The 24769-nt window shown below is 41.5% G+C and overlaps 1 non-coding gene across 1 annotated transcript; it reads right to left on the bottom strand.

Moving 5' to 3' along the window:
* Positions 1-23338: 23338 nt before the first annotated feature.
* On the bottom strand, positions 23339-23445 carry LOC141636004 (small nucleolar RNA R71). The gene has a single exon (XR_012540650.1). It is a non-coding gene; the product is annotated as a small nucleolar RNA R71 (small nucleolar RNA).
* Between the last annotated feature and the right edge of the window lie 1324 nt (positions 23446-24769).

Raw genomic sequence — 24769 nt, 5'->3', positions numbered from 1 at the left:
ATTTGAATTAGGGTTCGAAAATCCATGTCTAGTCGATTTTATTTCGATTTAATTGTGTTTATATACCCTTAAATAGCTTGTTGATGATCTTTTCGCAATTCCTCACTGTTTTTGCATGTTTAATTCGAATTTTGCGCGAGATTCCGCGATTAGGGTTCCTGTAAGTCGAAATTTATCGACTGTCTGACGGTTTTTCTGTTGCCTTGCTTGCTTAACTTCAGCTCTTGCTTACTTATCGCTGTTGTTAACTGCCGTTACCGTCCCCTATCGCCATTACTTGATGTGAATTATTGGGAAATCCCGTGCTGTGAGTAGAAATCTTCGACTGCTAGGAGTCATACATGCTCCCATTTTTGGTTTTCATGCTGTATTCGCCTTTAGCAGTCATTATTTTATCATATCACCACCACTCACATCCTGTATTTCGAAGTTTGAGGAATTGTTGGGTTTTGCATTCTGGAAGTCGATTTTTTCGACTAATAGGGCCATTCCTTTTCTTTGTCACATGCTTTGGTTAACGCTTCATTTTAGCCACGGTTAGCGCTATCTTCTCTTATCATGCCCTTGATACCTTGCGGATGGATATTAGTTCCCCGCCTTCTACCAGTACCACTTCCACCCATCCGTGAGCGAGCCAGTGGTCCCCGCTTTGTTGCCACTAACTCCGCCTTGGTCACCACCGCAAAGACCAGCCTCCTTGTCTCAACAGTGCAGAACAGTTTACTCCGCGCTAGCTCGGCCGGGAGCTCGGTTCGAGCTACACCACCCACTACTCCTACTGTGCCCTTCTCCTTGCTAGACGCGCGGATTCACCCCTCGTCTCCCTCGGCTGGTATGGTGCCACCGAGGCCGAACCAAAGAGGCTAGCCGATTAGCCATCACCTCCACCTTCCGAGGCCGATGTTACGGAGAGGGCGCTCTCACACCTTTACCGAAGATGCCCACGTGCGTTTCACTTCGAGGCTCACCGGAAACGGTTAGCCGCTTTACTTCGTTGCCCTCTCTCCCCCACCCGTTTCCTTGCGCGGACCGACCTAGAGACCTTAGGCATTTATGAGGAGGTCCGTAGTTTGTTGAACGGACGGGTATGTCGGTCCGATCACCATGCGAGAAGCTACTATTCGTACCCTTACATACGAGTTTTTTAGCTCCTATTCTTTTGACACCGACTCTTATGATGCTGATCACTCCAGCTCTTGCATTCACTTTCGACTCCGCAACGAGTCGCACCACCGGACTTTGGCCAAGTTTGGACAGTCTTAGGCCTAGTTAGTGACGGTCCCACCGCCCCACCTCGAGACCTCCTTCACCACTTTGGGTCAAGCGCTTACCCACACTCCCTTCCCCTCACGGAAGGGAGCTCATGTTCACTTACCCGCGCCCGCCCGTTACTTACTTGCGTCATTAGGAGAGACCATCTTTGGGCGACCTGAGCCCAATAACGTGACCAACACCGAGCTAGCGATTCTCGCGGGTACCTCAACATTGACTACGGTACCCGTTTGTTCTAAACATTGCTTATCTAGTAGCTCAAAGATTGAACGGGATTGGGACTCGGGTCAAGACCGCCGTTGTCTGTGGCGGGCTAGTGACTAGGATTGCCCGCCACCTTTACCCCACTGACCCCAGGCTCACTGCATCAGAGGTGGCTTACCTTGACCTGGGAGCCATGACCGACTTCGCCTGGTTCCCAAAGGCGAAGGGGAGCGCGAGGACGTGGAAGATTTGTGGTTCCACGTCTGTTACCTTGCCGTGCTCTACCCTTACGCCGCTTTTACCGCTCCCTACTGCTGCTGCGGGAGCGAGGCCACCTCCACCCACCTCCACCCACCTACCACCTTACACTTACCCCTCCTTCTTCTTCTAGGAAGAGGAGGCGGGAGCCCGGAGCATCTTCTAGCTCTCAGGCCCAGGCTGGACCGACCCCCACGCCTCAGCCTACACCCACTCAGACTCCCACGCCTCCACCCTCACTCACTCCACCTCCTTCTGATCCGGCCTTTCCGGCCAATTTTGTCTGCCCTCCTGCCTTAGAGGCGCCCGAGGTCATGGACCAAGGGCGTCGTGATGCCGTGCTTTCGGATATGTGCAGGTACATTACTGAGATGCGACGGGATATGGCTTTGGCTTTATTCCCGCTCTACGAGTTCCATATCCGAGCCCGGCGACCGATTCCAGAGGGGTGGCCGCATCCCTCCTTCTACCGATACCCAGTGGACGGGTACCCTCCACTACCTTCTGACTCAGAGGAGGAGCCGGAGGAGACAGCGGTAGCACGAGAGGTGCGGTTGCGGGCTGAGCAGGCGGCGCAGCGAGCTTCCAGAGAGGAGGAGAGTGACCCTCCGTTCGTACCCGGTCCGGAGGATCAGCCTGGAGATGACGACTGAGTCTCCCCTTTGTTTGTTGCTGGTTTGGGGAGACCGTTTTGTTGAGTCGGAGTACCTGGGAGACGGCGTGCCGACGACGAGTAGCTCTTCGGTCTACTCACTTCCCGCCTGGGCCGCTGGTTTTGGGGAAGTTCGTGTTTTGTATGTTTTCTTACTCTTTTTATTTCGTCTCCTTTATTTTTCTTTTATTGGTTGTATACTCCCATCCCCCATTTTTCTGCGGGTGTATGCTGGAGGACAACGAGGGCGTTGTCCGTTTTGGTTTGGGGAGGGTATTGCATCCTTTTGAGTCTGCATCTGCATTTGTTTTGCATTCACGTTTAATTTTTCAGTTTGCATTTGTTGTTTATTTTCATAAAAAAAAAAAAAAAAATAGAAAAATAGAAAATTCCAAAAATTCAAAAAAATTTCACGTTTATTTCTGCATTTAGGTTGAGTCGGAACGGTAGATTTCCATGATGACAATGCACTATAACTTGTCAATTTACTTGAGCCTTGCACCTTTTTGATAGTTTTTAGCCTTGTCATACGCATAATCTAGGAATTTCTGTTCAAATAATAGCTGACTGTCTAGACTTGACCTATAAACTGGCAAACTACTTAAAAATTCTGAGTTTTAGAGCCATAACTGGTGACATTCATGACCAGTTCATTAGGAATTTTGAGAGTAGTACTCCTTGCATAGCATGTTTGTCTCATTTGCACATTTATGACATTCAATTTCTCGTCAGATGCACATATTCGGGTTTGTGGTTGGTGTCACATGCAGGGAGGGTCTTGCAAATTTCCCTTTCTTTACATCTTTCACCCATTTAGCTCCACATTGACCAAAACTTGCCTTTTTGACCCATTAGCTACATTCCAAACTAAGCCTGCCTAGTCAAGCTAGTTAGTCTGTCCTCGTGTGGTATGTTTTCCATTGCAGTTTGGTCTGTCATCTTGTTTGGAGTTGGTGTTTGTATTAAGGAAGGAAGGAGGAAAGAGAAAAAAAGAAGTATTGAAAAAAAAGGAAGGAAAACGTGAAAGAAAAAGAAAAAAAAAAGGAGAAAGAAAAAAATGAAAAATGAAAAAAAAATAATATGAAAAAACAGAAAAAGAGCTGATATGCAAAAGAAAGAAATAGAGATTGTGAAAAAAGTTGTCCCCTCTTGTCAGAGTTGAGAAGATGTTTGAAGATGTACAATCGACAAGAGGGATGGTTGTTTCAGTTAGTTGTTTCAGACGATGTGTTTAAAAAAGGGAACTTTGTGACCGTCTGACTCCTCCACTCTTATTCTATATTTTTTGAGGAGATTGTGCTTTGAGTCTAGTGAGTTTTGTGCCAAGTGAAGGGCACTAGTACTTAGTTTTTCGGTCACTACTTTGAGATCCGGATGGTTTATTATGGTCCTGTTAGGAACTAGCTTGACGCTTTTACCCCCACATTTCCATAACTTGTTTTGCCTTTTCTCACCCGAACCTCACTATTCCCATATTATTTGCATACCCTCTACCGTGACGGACATCATTGGTTGGAATGTGTGCATTAGTACTTGAATTGTCTTTCATTTTTGTTGCATGCATGCTATGTAGGTCGCAGTTAGGTGAGTGACTGTCTTTTCTTCTCTCTTCTACATATAACATTTGCCCTTTGCTTCATGAGAGAAGAGTGACCACGTGAGAGTCCAGTTTTGTTGATCTTGCAAGGTCGATAGGTCAACTTTATTTCTGAACAGCTTATAATTCGTTTGCGTATTGACTGCCTAGCTTTAACTGTTGATTTCTGTTGCACTAAATCGGTTCAAGTAGACAAGTTGAGCTAGCTCTGAGTTATCATTTCCGTTCCATTAGTTTCGTTTGAGTTTACTCGAGGGCGAGTAAAGGTTTGGTTTGGGGAGATTTGATACGTGCCTAATGTATAGTCTTTTTGGCCTATTTCAGCACGTATTTCTATACATTTCTATACTGTTTTTATAGTATTTTGCCCCGAATTGGCTACTTTGGTGTATTTGGTCCTTTTTGTAGGAATGATCGCGGAAGTAGCGGAACCATACTCCTTTTCGTTCTTTTTGCATGCATTTAGAGGAGACGGGATTGTCCCAGAGTAAGACATTGCATTTGGAAGTGTCGTTGCACGCCTTACGAGGCATTTGGGTGAAGACGTGAGCTGAATTGAAGACCCAAGTGGTCTATCGAGCTGTTTGGTGGTCGATCGAGTGGTTCCCAGGCTCCCTGAGGCTCGATCGAGCTATTCCTTACTCGATCGAGTAAGATGCACATGACCCAGGCCTCGATCGAGTAACCTGCTGGTCGATCGAGGGCCTTCTGCTGAGATGATGGTCGATCGAGTGGTCTAATCTACTCGATCGAGAGGTTTTCACAGGCGTGGGCTTTTAATTAGTCCGTGGATGTTTTATTTCGCAAGTTTTCAGTTTTACTTTCTATTTAAACCTAAGTGAATTAGGTTAATAGACATCTTATTATCTATTATTCACTTTTTACTCTCTAAGTTTTCACGGTAGAACTTTGCTACGTTGCTTTGAACTTTCTCTACTGTTACTTTTGTTGTGGGATTATTTCTCTCGGACTCGGTTGTTCTTTACGCCGGAATCGCTTAGATTGTAATCTCCTCTCTTCCTTTAATAATAATTAACCTTCTTGTTGCGTTAATTCGCTGTTTGCTTATTTATTCTCTTGCCCTAATTTATCATTATTGCTTTTTATTATTATTTCGTTATGTCATCTGTTGGGAAATTGTTTGCTGTTAGTTTTATTAGGAATATGAGTAGCTAAACCCCTTCATGTTGGGATTAGGGAATCTGCGGTAGGATAATGACGACGTAGTGAATGAATTGGACGAATTGATTAAGAGACTCTGTCACTATAGCAATTTAACTGTAATTCCCGACCTAGTTGAGTGCACGCTTCTATGTCACCTATTAAACTGGCTACAATTAATCCTGGATCGAAAGATTGGACTAAATAGGCCTGCTATAAATAGTAGACTACCCTAATGAGGACGAAAGTTAAGTTAGTGGTATTTTAGGGTGGGAAGTGGACCGAAAGGACCTTCTAATATCCGTCTCGCATTAGTTCGTCTGAGTCATTTACTGCTAAGTTGTTGAACTACCGTAGTGAACCGAACTCCCGACATGTCCCCCTCTTATTGATAGTTTTAATTCATTTTCCTGCTTTACTGCCTCTGCTTTATTTCTCTTCCCTTTCAACTCCCTAGTTTAGAACCAAAATTCAATCAACACCAATTGTTACCATAGGATTAGAAATAGATAGCTGTAGTTGCATTACCTCCCTGTGGATTCGATACTCGACTGCCTCTACTACATTTTTAGTTGAGACCGTTAGGTTTTATTTTTGACAGGTATGCGACAGACGTGTCACATGTGTAGCTTTTTCATGCATGAAGAGAATAAATTAGTAATAAAAAATGAGAACAAAAGTTCTCATTTCTAATGCATGCCACCGGTGGGAAGGAGACAAGGAAAGCATCTTTTCCTTTCTTTTTGTCTTCACAATGTGTAGGTGTGTAAGACAAAGTAGGATAGGTGTAAGGCTACAAAAGTAAGGCCTATGATTATTTATCATAAAATAAATCAATCTTACACCATCACAACTCCCTCCATTCGGTCCATCCTCCATAATATGGACTACCATTTTATTTTGTCAATTTGTCATTTGTCACACTTTATGTCTCATATAATATATTACATGTTATTAATTAATTTAATGCATATTTATCACATAAATATCATTTCATGAATTAATTAAATTACATCCAATAAATTGACTAGTGATAGTTGATCACATAAACAAAATGGGTCATGTAATTATAATTCACAATATCTTGTAATTATAATCAACCATTCATTCTTATCTGTATTGTTTCTCAAACAATAAACAATTTTAGTAATAAAGCATTTTGTTACTAAAATAAATCTTATTTAATCCCATTACAATAAAATATCAATATTCTCTCTCACAAATTGAATTGTTCAATTTTAAGGAATTGATTAATTTGTATCGTCATACAATCAATCAGCTTTACGGATAAGGGCATCATCCTTTAGGTGTGACCTTAAGGGTTCAACTGACCACCACCGTCCCACGACAGTAACGTCAAACTCTAGCAAGCCAATCGTTACCGATTTATGTTGATCAGTTGACAATATAATGAATCATCCCTTACGTATTCTTTATATGAGATTTAATAATAATATTTAAATCATGTGATCGCACTATTGTTGAGGACACATTTCCCAACAGAAACATCGGTGGTCGGTGGTGATGTGGTGCCTACGGTGGATGGATTGCCTCTCTGGTGGTGGTGGTGGTGGATGGTGGTGGCGTCGGGTGTGTGTGCTGCGTTTTTTTTTGTTTTGGGTAGAATGCAAATGACGGGCGAAGTGAAGGAAGGAGGTGAAAAAAAACATAATCAGACAATTGGCGACCGTCATCAGTCGCCAAATTGGCGACCGTTTTTAGTCGCCAATTTGGCGGTTGTGTTTTAGTCGCCAATTTGGATATTATTTCGTCGCCCTTGGATTTCATACGGATTTTGGGACAATATTCTATAGTCGCCAATTTGGCGACTGTTTTCGGTCGCCCGCTTTTTTTTTTTGCCTATCGCCAAACTGGCGACTGGACTTACAGTCGCCTACTTTAGACGCCTTTAACGAGTATTCTTGTAGTGGTCGGGAATAGCTTATGATATGCGTGTAAATGAGTATAAACAAGGGAGTGTTTTCTAGTAAGGTTGTATATAATATTAAAGTAAATAATAATATAAAAATATGACTAATATATAAATAAGCAATTTTCTAGAACTTTCCTAAGACTACCTTTACTACTATATATACCATGCTAGCCTATTCATAAATCACTTATTCACCTTACAACATCACATAAAAGTTAGAGAGAAAAGAGGGAAAAGGGAATTGGGCAATTAATTAGAGGATTTTGCATCTACTTCCGTTGGATTCAATCTTTTATTTTTTAAGTTGCCTTTAATCTTTCTAAGATTAAATTGTTCATCTTTAAGACTTAAATTATAGTAGGATTATGGTAGAAGTCGTGCTTAATTACATAAAGATTAGGTTAAACATGATTAGGTTAAAGAAAGAAAGTTACAGCAATTCTGTAAATTTGTAAGTTGTCTTGAACGAATTATATGACCGTTTTAATGATTTTTTCTTCGAAAACGTAAAGAATAGACTTAGGTTATTTTAAAGTCTAGTTTATACCTATAAAATTTCGTAGCAATTAGCCTTGTAGATGTTTCAGAATAAATTCGTTATGAACATGTCGACTGAGAATCCGCGTATGCACTAGTAGTCTAAAGTGTATTTCGTAAAACTAATTTATAAATTGAAACTTATTTGGATATTTTGCATACATTAAATTTTAAGAGTCTATATAATTATAGGCATTCGAATTTCTCAAAAATCATATGTTAAATTTGTTTTAAGAATCGATACTTTTTATGTGATGGAATTCGTCTGTATTTATAAATCTTTAAAGAAAACCTTGATAATATGGAATTTGATGAAAGTCTGTTTCAAAGGAACTGTAGATATGTGTCTTAGAGTTCCAACCCCACTGGTCTTGCATCGTTTGGATTTTTAGTGAATTAATTATGAATTTAAAAGTGAGACTGAACTGTGATGTAAAATTGTAGAATTAGAGATTTAGTTTTGAAGTTGTCAAAAGGATTAGGCCGTGATGGGCATAGAATAAGTGCATGATTAGTTGGTTAGTTATGTAGTTATGTAGTAATTGTACATAATTATGTTATGTAGGTTATGGATTTATAAATGATCGATTTTATTGCTTGTGTTACTCGTGTGACTCAAAGATTTGCTATCAGGTAGGATAACTACTCACCTGATTGCTTTATAGTACTTATGTCATTCATTTAGCATGTGTGATTGGTTAAATTATAGCCTTTAGCTGAATTTTTATCGTGGATTGTATCTTGTGGATTGTTATCATTATTGTATACTTTGGCATAGCATATGCATTTGGTTATCAATTATTGTGATTAAGGCTCAGGCTGGTTCTGTAAATGCAGACTTCTCTCTGGTGTCCTCAGATTTATTCTGGTTTATGGCTCAAGCTCAGTTTGTAGACTGTCTCTGGTGTCCTCAGGTTTATCCTCGTTGACTCAACTTCGAGTTGAGGGTTTCCCCAGGCCAGGGATTGGCTGTATGAACGGGTGTTTCGGGTGCTAAGCATAGTTGCATTGCATTGCATTTGCATATGATGCATATTTATTGTTTCATCTTATAATTGTTATTTATTTATCCTACTCAACCTTTTGGTTGACATGTGTTTGTTGTGTCAAAATAAAATGAAGCTTACTTTAATTGATGGTGTTATGTGGTGAACCAATTAATATTTCCGGTTAATAGGGGAGCATATTATATAACAGGTACTTGAGTAAGCTGACTTGGGAGCATGGGGTTGCGTGAGGACTTGGACGACATTACCTAGTAGTCGAGATCACTTAGTTTCGGACAATTACTATTTCTGTTATTCATTTTATTTAATTCCACAGCGAGATGTATTAAATTACTTTTCGGTTATTTAGTTTGGATAAGTTGTAATAAGACCATTATTCGTTTAAATTATTTAAAGTACTTTGGCTTCGTCTACTTTCGTAATCACTGCCTTAGGAAAATGAGATGGTAAGTGTAATACTACGGATTTTCTTTGGTGACTACTCGACCGAGTAGAGCCTACTCGGCCGAGTAGTGCTGTTGTTGTGGGTTGTTTTGGTTCTGCCGATGAATATTCGGCCGAGTATAGTGAATACTCGACCGAGTAGAGGATACTCGGCCGAATATAACTTTACTCGACCGAGTATTCGGACTGGCGAGTGTTATTTTGACGGTTTGATTAGGGAGTGTTTAAGATTATTTTTATATCCCGCGTCAGTTTTTAAAACATCATTTCAACTTCATCATTTCTACGTTAACCCTAATCTCTCTCTAATCACTCCCTAATCATCCCATAGCATTGTTGTGTGTGTAATCTTCGGAGTTCTTGGGTATAATTCCTCATTCCACTGTTGGTAAGTTCTATTTCTATGTTATTCGTATTCATTGGGGTTACTGTGTCCATTTGCGGAATTGGGAATATGGGGGTTGTGCAATGTGTAATTGTGTTATATGATTATGGTATAGGAGAAGACTTCGTAGAAGAGCCTTTCTGATTGTTCGAGTTCATTCCACTGTTGATAGCTAAGGTAGGGTTTCCCTACTCAGTTACTGTTCTTTGTTATGATATGTTTGTTGTGTGATTATTGTTATCTGTTGATCATCGGAGTATGGAGATTGTCGTGACGATGTTGGTGTGAGGGTGTTGTGACGGCTGTGATGTCGTGTGATTGTGATTGTGGTGGAGTCACTTGCGGGAGTGGCTTCACACCCTAGTTCGCCCTCCGTGGAACCCGCCACGGGAGGGGATGCGCACATTAAGGGACAGGGATTGTTTGTCGCTCGTTGAGGAGTTGGACTCGATGGGATCGGCTGCGGTCACCCACTGGCGGCGAGGATAACCTGTTGCGATGGGTAATCTGGCAGGGCTACACACTTCGGTGTGTAGTCGGTTACAGTGTGAGAACGGAAGATTGGGATTGGACGATGATCAGTTGATTACTTCGTTTGTTGTCTTATATTGATTGAGTAATACTGACCCCGTTGTTGTTTGTGGAATCTGCGGTGATCCATTCGGGGATGGTGAGCAGGCTTGGAAGGTATTGCTAGTGGGAGCTTGGGGACAGTCATAGGAGTGTTGTCATCACCAGTCATAGCATTATCGTCTGAGTCTTAGTTTGATTTCCTTTATTGCCAGACATTGGAGTTGTATTTTGTTGAATCAGTATTTGGATTTGAATGTTGTAAACTTTATACTTTACAGTACTTTAATAAATGTGCTCAGTTCAGACGCTTTTGATATGTATTAACCTCGGGCAACCGAGACGGTAACACACTTTCATGGTAGGGTGGTCATGGTAAGGCACCTTGGTATGAGGGGGTGTTACAAAGTGGTATCAGAGCCGAAGATTCCGGCACCTAAACAAATGAATTTAATGAACCTAGGGAGTCTAAATAAATTGAACCCGGGGAGAGTTGTTTGGAGCTACCGAAAAGACTTGGGAGACGTCCCGGAGTTGCAAATTGGCCCTCATTAACTCGAGCCGGTAACATGGGGGAAGTGTGATGAGAGTTGGGTTTTATATGTACATGTATGTGAAGATGCATGCTGGTAATAGTTGATAATTGAAAGGGTATGTGTTGAAATTTGTAAGTGTGGTGATTGGAGAAATGGTGGAGGTGACGGGTTTGTGAATGTTTGTTCTGTTGGATTTAGAATATGCATGAATTGTATGTTGGTATGATTATAACGTGGCATTTAAGTTCTTGATGTTATGTGTTTGCTGCGGGAATAGTGAGCATGATAGAGGACTTTGTACTGTATACCCGTCTATTGCGTGACTCGGCCGAGCAGGGCAGGTACCCGGCCGAGTAGGGAGCACTCGGCCGAGTAACCAAGCACTCGACCGAGTATTGTTGGGCGATGAGTAGCGAAGTGGCTATCGTATGTGATAACTCGACCGAGTAAGTAAGTATACTCGACCGAGTAGTCACTACTCGGCCGAGTGTTGTTTTACTCGACCGAGTGTTGTTTCTGAGTTTTTGACGTTTGCTTCTGGAGTCGAATACTCGACCAAGTATCTAGGATACTCGACCGAGTAGTCGTTACTCGACCGAGTATGGTTGTATACTCGGCCGAGTGTTCCTTTGGCGGAAGGTTGTTACATTTTGAGCCGTAGGCTTTTGTGTTTACGTTTCCTTGTTTCTTGTCAGCTTAAAATGCCGCCCAAAAGAACTCCCGCGCAGATCCAAGCTTCTGAGATGACTCTTGATGAGGTTGCTCGCATGATTGAGCAACAAGAGGCTCTCCTTGAAGCTCTAAAAAATGTGGGAAAGGGGAACGAGAAGTCGATGGATTCTACTCAGCTCAGCATCATCATTGCTCGCTCCAACCCTCCCACATATGATGGGGTAGATGAACCAAAGCTAGTCGAGAAGTGGCACCGTGAGATCGAAGCTCTCATGGAAATGGTTAAGTGCCCCGAAGACATGATCGTCGAGCAGGTAGTGTACTACCTAAGAGGTGAAGCTGCAGTTTGGTGGCAAAACGTAAAGGAAGATGCTAGAGCTTTTTACAAGGCTGAAGGAGTTATTCCTTGGTCTGGGTTGAAGAGTGCTATGAGGGAGCAGTTTGTGCCGGAGCATATCCGACACAAGATGAGATCCGACTTTGATTCTTTCACCATGACTGATGAGATGACAGTCACTGACTACTATCATCGGTTCCTGGAGCTATCTCGTTATGTTGAGGACATGCAGCTAGGACATAGAGGTTTGGCTCTCCGTTTTGAGAGGGGTTTATCTGCTAAGATCGTGAGTCGTATGCCAGCCGGGGTTGCTACTGACCTCAAGGAAGTGTATCTGAGAGCGAGTTAAGGTGAGAGAATGGTAGATCTCTCAAGAGAGATCGATGAAAGGACTGCCGCGGAAAAGAGGAAGGCTGACAGTGGAAGCAACAGTCAGTCGACCAAGAAGAAGGGGAACTTCAACCATGCTAAGGCTTTTTCTGGTGGAGCTGGTTTCTCGGGAGGATCTCGTGGCTGGGGAAAGAATGGAGGTCGGAGTGTGAGTGACAACTCTAACCTTACATGCTTCAACTGTGGTGGAATAGGCCACAAAATACGGGAATGCACGAGCTACAAGCCCGGCACTGGTTCAGGAGCTCGGTTAGGGAATTTTTCTCAGGGGCCGACTCAGAGTTTTGCTAGTAACCGACCGGGAGGTTCATGGGGCAACAGAGGTGGACAGGGTAACCAGGGCGGTTATAACCGCAGTGGTGGTGGATCATATATGCGCCAGAACAACAGCACCACCCAGGATTCGGCAGCCAAGCCAAGTACCTCCAATGCTTCATTCAGTGGAGGACGAAAAAAAAGCAAAGGGGAAGCTTTTCATGATGGACAAGCAGGAAGCACATGATGATGCTCATGTAGTTACCGGTACCTTTCTTGTTCATAACGTACCGTCCTTTGTTTTGTTTGATCCAGGGGCTACACACTCTTTTGTGTCTAAGAGTCATGCTGTGTCTATGGGTTTTAGAAGGTTTGAGGTTGTAATAGATGATGTGTTCATACCTTCGGGGGAGTCTGTGTCGTGTCTGAAGTTGTATAAGGGAGTATCCATGGTAGTTGGAGGGGTAGATTTACCAGTAGACCTGTTAGAGTTTCCTATGGGTGGGTTCGAGGTGATTGTCGGGATGGATTAGCTGGGGTAAGTATGATCCCAGGATAGATTGTCGGCAAAAGAGGGTGTCCTTAAAGGGTCCCAAGGGTGTTAGGGTGTCCTATAGAGGGTTTGTGGTAAAGCCTAAGTGTAGGTTTATAGCTGTGATGACTTTATAGTCCTGTTTGAGGAAGAAGTGTCCCTTGATTCTCTGTCATGTGAGAGACCACCGAGTAGAGCCGCCGACAGCTTTTGAGATATCTCTGGTGAGAGAGTTCGAAGATGTTTTTCCTGAGGAGATACCGAGTTTGCCTCCCAAGAGGGATGATGATTTCAGCGAGGAGCTTAAGTCGGGAACGGGTCCTATATCTAAAGCACCTTACCGTATGGCACCTAAAGAGTTAGCAGAGTTGAAAAAGCAGATACATGAGTTGCTTGGCAAGGGTTACATCAGGCTTAGTGTGTCACCGTGGGGAGCTCCAGTTCTTTTTGTAAAGAAGAAAGATGGGAGTATGAGACTGTGCATTGATTACAGAGAGCTCAATCGTGTCACAGTGAAGAACAAGTATCTGTTGCCTAGGATTGATGATTTGTTTGATCAGCTAAGTGAAGCAGGTGTGTTTTCCAAGATTGATCTGAGGTCGGGATATCACCAGCTGAGGATAGCAGATGAGGATATTCCTAAGACAGCATTCCGATCTCGATATGGTCATTACGAGTACGTGGTGATGCCTTTTGGGTTGACCAATGCACTAGCAGCTTTCATGGATTTGATGAATCGGATCTTTACACCATTTTTGGACAGGTTTGTGGTTGTTTTCATCGACGAAATCTTAGTCTATTCTAAGACTAAGGAAGAGCATGAGGAGCACTTGAGGATAGTCTTGCAGACTTTGAGAGAGAATCAACTATATGCCAAGCTATCTAAGTGCGAGTTCTGGTTAGAGGAAGTGGCTTTTCTAGGCCATGTGATATCTAAGAAGGGGGTCTCTGTGGATCGTATTAAGATTGAGGCCATAACCAAGTGGGAATCGCCGAAGAATGTTGCTGAGATTCGGAGTTTCTTAGGCCTTGCTGGCTACTACAGGGGATTCGTGAAAGATTTCTCTACCATAGCGCGGCCTATGACATCTTTGATGAGGAAGGAAGTCAGATTTGTTTGGGATGAGAGTTGTGAGACGCCGTTTCAGACCTTAAAGGAACGCTTGACCACGCCCTATCCTAGCCTTGCCAGGGGATGTGAGAACTTTGAGGTATATACCGATGCTTCAAAGAATGGTCTTGGTTGTGTTTTGATGCAGGAAGGAAAGTCATAGCTTATGCTTCGAGGCACCAAGCAATATGAGGAGAACTACCCTACTCATGACCTCGAACCGGTGCGATTGTTTTCGCTCTTAAGATTTGGAGGCACTACCTTTATGGAGCAACTTTTAAGGTGTTCTCTGATCATAAGAGTCTAAAATATATCTACACTCAGAAGGAGCTTAACATGCGACAGAGACGGTGGATGGAGCTGATCGGAGATTATGATATGAAGATCATCTATCACGAGGGTAAGGCTAATGTTGTTGCAGATGCACTGAGTAGGAAGAGCGTCCATTCGCTATGTACAGCCATATCCTTGGTGAAGTTGAGGGATGAGATGTCTAGGATGGGGTTCTTAATAATACGAAAGGGAGATACCATCGGGGATTTGACGATCGAGCCAGAGTTGTATGAGAATATCAAGAGTAAGCAAGAGCTTGATCCTAAGATTCAGGAGTGGAAGTCAAGGGTAGAGAGTGGAACGGTTTCCAGGTTTTCTATCCATACAGATGGGAGTGTTCGTTTTGATGGGAGATGGTTTGTTCCTGAGGATGCAGAGTTGCGAAGAGTGATCTTGACGGAGGCTCATTGCACTCCCTATTCAGTTCACCCGGGTGGTGACAAGCTTTACAAAGACCTTAAGAAGACTTTTTGGTGGCCAAACATGAAGAGAGATGTAGCTGAGTTTGTAGCCAGATGTTTGACCTGTCAAAGGGTCAAGGGTGAACAAAGGAGACCACCAGGTAAGATACAGTCTTTGGAAGTACCCGAGTGGAAGTGGGAGTCGATCTCCATGGACTTCATTGTGGGGTTGCCTAGGTCACAACAAGGTAACAACATGATTTGGGTGATTGTTGATTGGTTAACCAAGTCAGCCTATTTCGTTCCCATGAAAGATACTTGGTCTAAGATGCAGCTGGCATTGGGTTACAAGAGGCATGTGGTTCGGTTACATGGTATACCTAAAGATATCGTTTCTGATCGTGATGCGAGGTTCATATCCAAGTTTTCGCAAGAACTGCAAGAGTTGATGGGTACAACTTTGAAGATGAGTACAACCTTTCATCCGGAAACCGATGGTCAGACGGAACGGACCATCAAGGCCTTAGAGAACATGTTGAGGGCATGTGTTATGGAGTTTGGGCGAAGTTGGGAAGACAGGCTTGATCTGATCGAGTTTTCATACAATAACAATTATCATACGAGCATCGGGATGGCACCTTTTGAAGCTTTGTATGGCCGAAAATGCCGAAGTCCAGTTTGTTGGGATGATATTTCTGAGACAGTGGTTCTAGGGCCACAGCTGGTAGAAGATATGGTTGAGCAAGTCCAGTTAATTCGGCAAAAGATGTGAGTAGCTCAAGATCGTCAAAAGAGCTATGCCGATTTACACCGCAGGGACATTGAGTTTGCAGTAGGTGACAAGGTCCTTTTTAAAGTGTCACCTATGCGAGGTGTTATGAGGTTTGGAAAAAAGGGTAAGCTAAGCCAAAAGTTTATAGGTCCTTATGAGATTTTGGACCGTGTTGGCGAGGTAGCTTACAGGTTAGCGTTACCACCAGCTTTGGATAGGGTACACAATGTTTTTCATGTATCTCAACTTCGGAAGTATGTGAGCGATCCGTCGCATATCCTTGAGATGGAGAACATCGAGCTTGATGAATCCTTGTCCTACGCCGAGATTCCCAAGGAGGTTCTTGATCGCAAGGTTCGTAAGACCCGGAATGGTGAGACGGTCTTAATCAAGGTCCTTTGGTCTAATCATAATGTGGAGGAAGCCACATGGGAACCCGAGGAAGCTATGCGAGAACGTTTTCCTACCCTTTTTGATCAGGTATGTTTGGTTACGGGGACGTAACCGTTGTCTTTTTAGGGGCGTAGGAGATGGTCGCGGTCGTGTGTTGTCTTGTTTTGTTGTTTTGTTTTGAGTCGGGGTAGAGAATTTTATGGTGACTTGTGTAGTTCTTTGGCGTTGTTACATGTGGTTAGTATGTTGCGTTGTGTTGTGCCGTGTTTTAGAGTGGAGTGTGAACTTCGGGACGAAGTTCTTTTTAAGGGGGGAAGACTGTAATACTACGGATTTTCTTTGGTGACTACTCGACCGAGTAGAGCCTACTCGGCCGAGTAGTGCTGTTGTTGTGGTTTGTGTTGGTTCTGCCGATGAATACTCGGCCGAGTATAGTGAATACTCGACCGAGTAGAGGATACTCGGCCGAGTATAACTTTACTCGACCGAGTGTTCGGTCTGGCGAGTGTTATTTTGAAGGTTTGATTATGGAGTGTTTAAGATTATTTTTATATCCCGCGTCAGTTTTTAAAACATCATTTCAACTTCATCATTTCTACGTTAACCCTAATCTCTCCCTAATCACTCCCTAATCATCCCATAGCATTGTTGTGTGTGTAATCTTCGGAGTTCTTGCGTATAATTCCTCATTCTACTGTTGGTAAGTTCTATTTCTATGTTATTCGTATTCGTTGAGGTTACTGTGTACATTTGCGGAATTGGGAATATGGGGGTTGTGCAATGTGTAATTGTGTTATACTCCCTCCATACCAATCCAAAGGTAACATTGACTTTTTCACACTTGCCGAGATACATTTTATAACGTGAATATTTTTAGTTACACATTATTAAAACTTATAAAAAATTGATATTCTTGTAGCATTCATGACGATAAATCAAACAAGATCTCACATGACTATATTTTGTCTTATAGATTAAGAATAATATCGAAGATTCCCTACGACCATGAATAGTGTCATTTTGGTCAATGTTACCTTTGGATTGGTATGGAGGGAGTATGATTATGGTATAGGAGAAGACTTCGTAGAAGAGCCTTTCTGATTGTTCGAGTTCATTCCACTGTTGATTGCTAAGGTAGGGTTTCCCTACTCAGTTACTGTTCTTTGTTATGATATGTTTGTTGTGTGATTATTGTTATTTGTTGATCATCGGAGTATGGAGATTGTCGTGACGATGTTGGTGTGAGGGTGTTGTGACGGCTGTGATGTCGTGTGATTGTGATTGTGGTGGAGTCACTTGCGGGAGTGGCTTCACACCCTAGTTCGCCCTCCGTGGAACCCGCCACGGGAGGGGATACGCACATTAAGGGACAGGGATTGTTTGTCACTCGTTGAGGAGCTGGACTCGGTGGGATCGACTGCGGTCACCCACTGGCGGCGAGGATTACCTGTTGCGATGGGTAATCTGGCAAGGCTACACACTTTGGTGTGTAGTCGGTTACAGTGTGAGAACGGAAGATTGGGATTGGACGATGATCAGTTGATTACTTCGTTTGTTGTCTTATATTGATTGAGTAATACTGACCCCGTTGTTGTTTGTGGAATCTGCGGTGATCCATTCAGGGATGGTGAGCAGGCTTGGCAAGTATTGCTAGTGTGAGCTTGGGGACAGTCATGGGAGTGTTGTCATCACCAGTCATAGCATCACCGTCTGAGTCTTAGTTTGATTTCCTTTATTGTCAGACATTGGAATTGTATTTTGTTGAATCGCATTTTGGATTTGGATGTTGTAAACTTTATACTTTACAAGATTTTAATAAATGTGCTCGGTTCCCGTACGCTTTTGATATGTACTAACCTCGGGCAACCGAGATGGTATCACACTTTCATGGTACGGTGGTCCTGGTAAGGCACCTTGGTATGAGGGGGTGTTACAGTAAGAGTCCCTTTTTTCTAGGAATGCCTAGTTAAGGCTTTTGGATAAATGAGGGTGTTCCAATAAGGGAGGGTACACAAGATGTGAGACATTGACTCTATAAAAATATATGTTATTCTAGTGACCATTCATGGGAAACATGCCACAAATGAGTCAAACAACAAAATTCCATAACTAATCATGTAAATGAGACATAACAAGTTATTCCAATGATAAACATGTGTTAATACGTCATACACAAGCATTAGAACAAAGGTTTAAAGGTATATCAACAAGACAAGGCAAGGAAAGAAGTAACATACTACCCAAACATGGATTTATGGTCATTCGGGGCAAACATGACATATATGGGTGAAACATCCAAAAACCGCCATTAAAAATGTAAATGAGACTTATTCAAGGTGTTCGAATGTTAAACAAGCGTTAACATACCATACATAATCATTATAACCAAGGATAAGAAGCATAATTAATAAGAAACATAAAACCTAATTAAGTAAAACCAGTTAGAGGTGATAGATTATCCTCTTACGGTTCTAACGATAGGTCATAAGCCTAAAATCGACAAGAAACGAGGACGTTATGGCCATTTTACAAAATATGGTCCATGCTATAGCGCAGCCTGCGCAATAGTCTGTTTCCCACGACACAACAAGCTTCATCTTCATCCCCAAATCAGTTTTATCTTATCATTACAATCCCAATTCCATCATATATTACCCGAGTAACTTATGCAAGTCTTAAGGGTGAAATCAAAGCATAAAAGATGGATTAAAACACAAGATTTGATTCTATCTCAATCAATTAAATCATCCAACATCATAACTTTACCCAATTGATATTATTTACAATACACCAACTCAATAACATAAAAACACAATTAAAGCATCATATTACAATAATATTTTAATAAAAACACGATTTTAATAAAATAAGCTTGAGAAAATAATTAGTTAATAAGAAAAAATATTAAAATCTTAAATTAAAATTTCGCGGGTGTTACAATATGCCATGGCCAAACACAAAGGCCAACAAATTGATTACTAATTAAATTTAAATTAGAAACAAAAAAATCATAACTGAAATTAAATGTTTAATCAAAGTGAATTAACTAAGGTGAAGACTCGAATCCCGTCTCACTCGTCCTGTCCCAAGCATCATCCATCAGCTATACTTGCTTATTATCTGCTTCCGTAACAGAAACAGTAATTTAAAGACACATATAAACACACATAACAAGTGAACCCATGATCATAAAATAATATAAACGAAACATTATGTAAATATAAACAAGATAAATAGATGGAAATATATGTCAAGGCACACGGCCTTAACCAATGTCATACTGCCACTGTCTCAAAGCCGCGAATACGCAAGTAGTCTATTGCCAACGCTCATGGCCCAAGCTAAACCACACCATATGGACTTGGTACGTCAGGTCCAGGGCCAACTCTGAATACCACGCCCTGCATGTCCTGTACAATCCATGGTCCACGACTCTTCCACATCCCCGTGCCTGGCCTATACAAATCACAATCCATCTTGCAACCTCGTTGCCAAATAACCCAAGTGCCAATGCAATAACCAATAACAATATAAATGCCAAATAGATAAAGTCTTTGCCACATTGCCAAATTTCCATTTTACGTATGCCATGAACAAGACAATGTCGGATGCAACATGATTAAATGCCAAGGGATTAAATAACAATGCCAATCAATTATAACAACAACCAATGAAAATTCCTCAACAATAAAATGCCACAACCAAAAGCCCATACACAAGCTCATTAACTCAATTAGCGATAATTAAGGCAACTTATCCAACAATTAAGGCATCTAGGGAAGCAAATACAGCAGCTAAACACATAATAAACCCCGCAAGTAATCGTTGAGTAGCTAGCCTACCTTTTAGCAAATCCAAGCTGAGCAATCACAAAGAGACTAGAATGCTTCCAAAATAAAACCGTCACATAAACCAAATAAACAGTATACGCCATTACTAACTAAGACAATTAAATAATATAATATAATAATCCCCTAATTAATGAACCCAAAAAGGTCAGTCCCCAGCACGCTAATAGTCGATCGACATACTCACCTTGTCGATCGACTGCCAGACCTAGCGCCCAAAAGTCGATTGACTGGTCGATTGATTTACCAGTGTTCGTCACCACAACAAGACACATAACACACAACCCACACACGTGCAACTGACTAACAACAGTAGCCTAACACCAACAACAACAATAACAACCACATGCCCATAATACATAACCTGTCTAACCCGTTTTGTAACATCCCAGATTATAAAACGTAATATAAAGTAAATATCAGAGTATAATACTGATAAAAGGGTCAAGGTGGAGGAAACACCTGATTAATCCGGTTCGCTACTAAAACCAAAATCAAATTTAATACATTATTAAGGGTTCTTAAAACATAAAAACAAACACCTAATTTATTATTCGTCTCGCCCTTCGATGTATCCCAAACAACATCTTCCAAACAGCGACGAGCATTCAACCTGAGAATGGGGGTCGACAATCAGTCGGGAGTAACTAGATGCTCTCCGAGTCATGTTTACAACAATTGAATATAACCAACAATCATTAACAATTGAAATGCAAGACCAGTAAACATGTGAGATCGTCTATAGTCAAAATCAAACTCAGACTTACTACTCATGATATTATCAACACTAGACGATTGAGACTATATGAACTTAGACCATATGAAACCACTAGACCATGACTCAAAAACTAAAGTAGACATGATCCACAGCACATAAGCCACAAAGCTAGCAACAAAGCATAGCGAATAGAGCGAACGCCGCCAGAACATTTAACTGACGAACCATCGGTTGTGAAGTATTTAACTGATAGTCCACGGTACTATGTATAGCATATCACCACTGCCTCTATGCCTAAGTCCTGGCCAGACCTCTCGATGCATTAACTGTACACTGAACGACACTCGGGACCCAGAACGTTTAACTGACGAATCTGGCCACCCCGAACAAAGACCAATAAACCTCTGAAGAGAAGCTCTTGATTCATTCCGATAGTATTTAACTGATACGATCGTCATCTATTCGACCAGCCAACAAATAAATGCACAATTTTACTGACTAGACACGACATGCGTGAACCACATCACGACTCAACTCAGAAGAACAGTTTAACTGACTGTCCAACTCATGCGTGAATAAGATCACGATCCAACACAGTAGAACAGTTTAACTAACTCTCTGACTTATCCCATTTTGCATATTCTTTGAGGTTTTATCTACTTGGTAGGAAAGAATTGCTAACATTGCATTTATGAGGCAAAATGGAGATAAATTGATCGTATCTAATGACCAAGCATCAAAGAGAAGACCAACACTAGAGGCCTAGGTAGATAATAAAGTGAAATAGGCAACGATGAAAGGATCCTTGCATCCCCGACATGATCCTTACGGATTGTTAAGGAGCAAAAGAAGGGAAGCTCTTTGCCCAGAAAACCGAGCGAATCAAGCATAATCCGAGCGTCCCAGAACACCAGGATTCGAGCGAATCATTCCCAGGACGAGCGGCTTGCAGCGCCAGAACCCGAGCGTCTTCCCCAGGATCCGAGCAGATCACAAGGCAGAACAGCCCGTGCCATACCACGGGACGAGCGGGCTGAGGCAGGACTAGCAAGGAGGATCCGCTCATTTCCCTCGGGAGTAGCATTTCCTCAACTTTTCTTAGGGTCTTAATAGTCATTTAAGCCCTTAGTAACCGTAATCCTTGTACTTAATCTTTAGTATAAATACCCCTTTGTACTACCTAGATTATCACCATCCCTTAATCAATTCTTACGATCTCTTAATCAATTCTTACCAATCCTTAATCAATTCTTATGCTCTCTTAGTCAATTCTTAATCATCTTAATTTAGTTGCAATACAGTTTCTCAATATTAATCACATCTTAATCTTTTCTTAATTTCTCTATTATTCTTCCTTTATTTTGGGTAATTAGAATATTATTTGGGTTTATTTGGAGGATTGACAACCTTCCATCAATAATCAAGTACTTCTATTATTCTTCGCTTTATTATTTGGAATCATCTTCATAGGTATAATTCTCTCTTAATCTTGTTTAATTATTATTAATGACTTTCATTTATTCATCATGTTTTGCTTTGTTAGTATGATTGACAACCACATTAGCATGCTAAACTTGATCATGAGTGAGCAGTTTTCATAGCTAGGGTTAATAGGGAATTAGGGGAAACAAACATGGGGATTGATCTATAATTAACCTAATATGTTTTCATAATTAAATTGCTTGCTTGTTGTGATTTAATCTTATGCACATGTAATGTTTGATGAAATGCGAGCCTATGAATCCTTGCATTTTTTTATCCATCACCTATCTTTTCAATGTGGCTTGTAAGCTTATACATCAACTCGAGCCTCATTAGACTATGCATATAGTTGGATAGGAAGGATTAAGTCGACTTGTAGGTGTTGTACAATCTAATCGATTTGGCTCCGGGACCCAAACCTTCTTAGGGATTGTAAGATATACACTAACTCGATCCCATCACAACAATAAGTGCTTGCTATATAATTGAGAACATGTTTGTATGATCAACTCCCATGAATCCCCTATGAACCCTTGACACCCTAGTGCTTTTAATCAATTGTTTACAACTCCTTTTAATTGCCTTGCTTTGCTTTCATTACTTTACTTTTATTTTGTTAATTAGTTTAGACCAACTTCATCTCAACCCAAATTATGACACCCTTAGACATAGCTACTTGCAATTGAGAATCCTACATCAATACCCGTCCCTTGTGATCCGACCTTTACTTACCTCTTTACTAAGAGTAGTTTTTAAAGTTATAAATATTGTTTTGGTTGGTAGCTTTTGACGACGAGTTTTAACCGGACCAAAAATGGCGCCGTTGCCGGGGACGGTGTTAAATTGATTTGATTTTCATTAATTGGTTTTAGTTGTGTCTTTCTTTACCTTGGGGTAGTAAAACTCCTCACGATTGTTCTAATTGTTTTCAATTTGTTTGATATTTTGCATGACTAGGAGATCACAAGGTAATTTATTACCTATTGATTTCGAGATTGAAAGAACCTTAACCAACAATCGAAGAGTTGCTAGAAGTACTTCAAGAGTTGTAGGTGTTGGAGAGATTGTGGACATTCAACCAAATAACATTGAGTTTACCAACCCTTTTGCAAGAGAAGGCGAGGATAACCCAATACAAAACCCACCACAAAATCAACCCACAATGCCTAAATTTTCATCACATTCCGTACCAACCGAGGAGAACCTGCCAAATGGTACTCCTACATAACCACATTTAACAGGTAATTTCATTGCCGAATACGCATTTATACAACTAGTTGGGAGAAGTCAATTTGGAGGGATGCCTAGTAAAGATCCTCATTCACATATGGAGACTTTTTGTGACTATTGTGATGCGATTTCTCAAACCGGAGTTACTCAAGACCAAATCCGATGGCTATTATTTCCTTTTTCTTTGATTGGTACCGCAAAGTAATGGTTGAACAGCCTAGATCGACAAGGCTACCCTTGGTATTGATTCATGGAAGAAGTTAACACTTGCTTTTTATAATAAATTTTATCCTCTGGAGAAGACTAACATGTTAAGAGCCCAAATCACCGGGTTCAAGCAAGGAGATGAGGAATCATTGTATGAAGCATGGGAGAGATTTAAGGACACTTGTCGTTCTTGTCCACATCATGGACTTAGCGAGTGGTTCCTTGTGCAACAATTTTAGAATGGTCTATATGAAGACTCCCGCAACATTCTCAATATGGGATCCAATGGAATGCTCACCGAAGTTGATGACAATCAAACATGAGCCAAAATCGAAGAGATGGCGGTTCATAATTCACAATATAGTAGGCCTCTAAAGGCTAATAGAGGAGGAAAGCAAGACGTAGATTCCATCACTCAATTGGGTGCTCAACTAAGTGCTCATATTGACACCATCAATTTAAAGTTTGAGAAGGCGATGGATAAGCTTGATGAAGCTTCCAAATCACCCAAACAACATGTTAATGCTATGGTGGCATCATCCTCAATTCCAAGTGGCCGAGTATGTGAGAGTTGTGGAACTTTGGTAAATGACCAAAGTGAATGTAGGGGAACAAGTAAATGCTTTCCAAACATACAAGAGTGGCACCCCTTATTCCAACTATTACAATGAGAATACCAAATTCCATCCAAACCTTTCATACAAGAGCCAAAATGTTCAAAACCCTCAACAACCATACGCCCCACCTCCAATGAGAAATCAAGCTCAAAGACCCTTTTACAAGCAAAGCCAAGGTAATCAAAATCAACCCTCTTACAATCAATCCAATGACCAAGGCTTTGATGTTCAAAAAGCGGTCCTCTAAATGCAAAAGAATCAACAAGAATTTTTCATCTAAATGCAAAAATATAGCCAAGCCAAAGACATCACCATCAACAACATACTAGCCCACACCAAGATGTTGGAAACCCAAATGACTCAATTAGCATCTTATATCTCTCAAAGACAAAAGGGGCAATTACCACCTCAAAGTAATCCCCCAAGATATGAGTGGGTTAGCGCCATCCATTTGAGGAGTGGTACACGGTATGAAGGGCCGAAGAAGCCAATTGATGAAGATATTGTGGATGTTAGTGACAAGCAAAGAGTTGTGGAGAACTCTAAGGAAGAAGAACCCACCACCAATGAAGTTTCAAATAAGTAGAGTGAAGAAAAGGCTAAGGAAAAAGAGCCTATTGTGATTAGACTTCCATTCCCAAGTCGTCAAGCTAAGCCTAAGTTTGATGAACTACTTGGAAAGTTCATGGAGATTGTGAAGAACTTAGAAGTCTCAATCCCATTCACGGAATTGATCAATCATGTTCCGGCCTATGCAAAGTACATGAAAGACATTCTTACCAAGAAAAAATCCATCCGGAAGCTAGAGACTATTGCCTTTACCAAAGTGAGTAGTGTTATTCTACAAGGGAGTTCCCCTCCAAAACTCAAAGATCCGGGAAGTTTCTGTATTCCATGCACCATTGGCGACACTAC

This window comes from Silene latifolia, chromosome Y, assembly GCF_048544455.1.
Source record: "Silene latifolia isolate original U9 population chromosome Y, ASM4854445v1, whole genome shotgun sequence".
NCBI lineage: Eukaryota > Viridiplantae > Streptophyta > Magnoliopsida > Caryophyllales > Caryophyllaceae > Silene > Silene latifolia.
The sequence above is the reverse complement of the archived record's forward strand: the minus strand, read 5'-3'. Positions and strand labels throughout refer to the sequence as shown.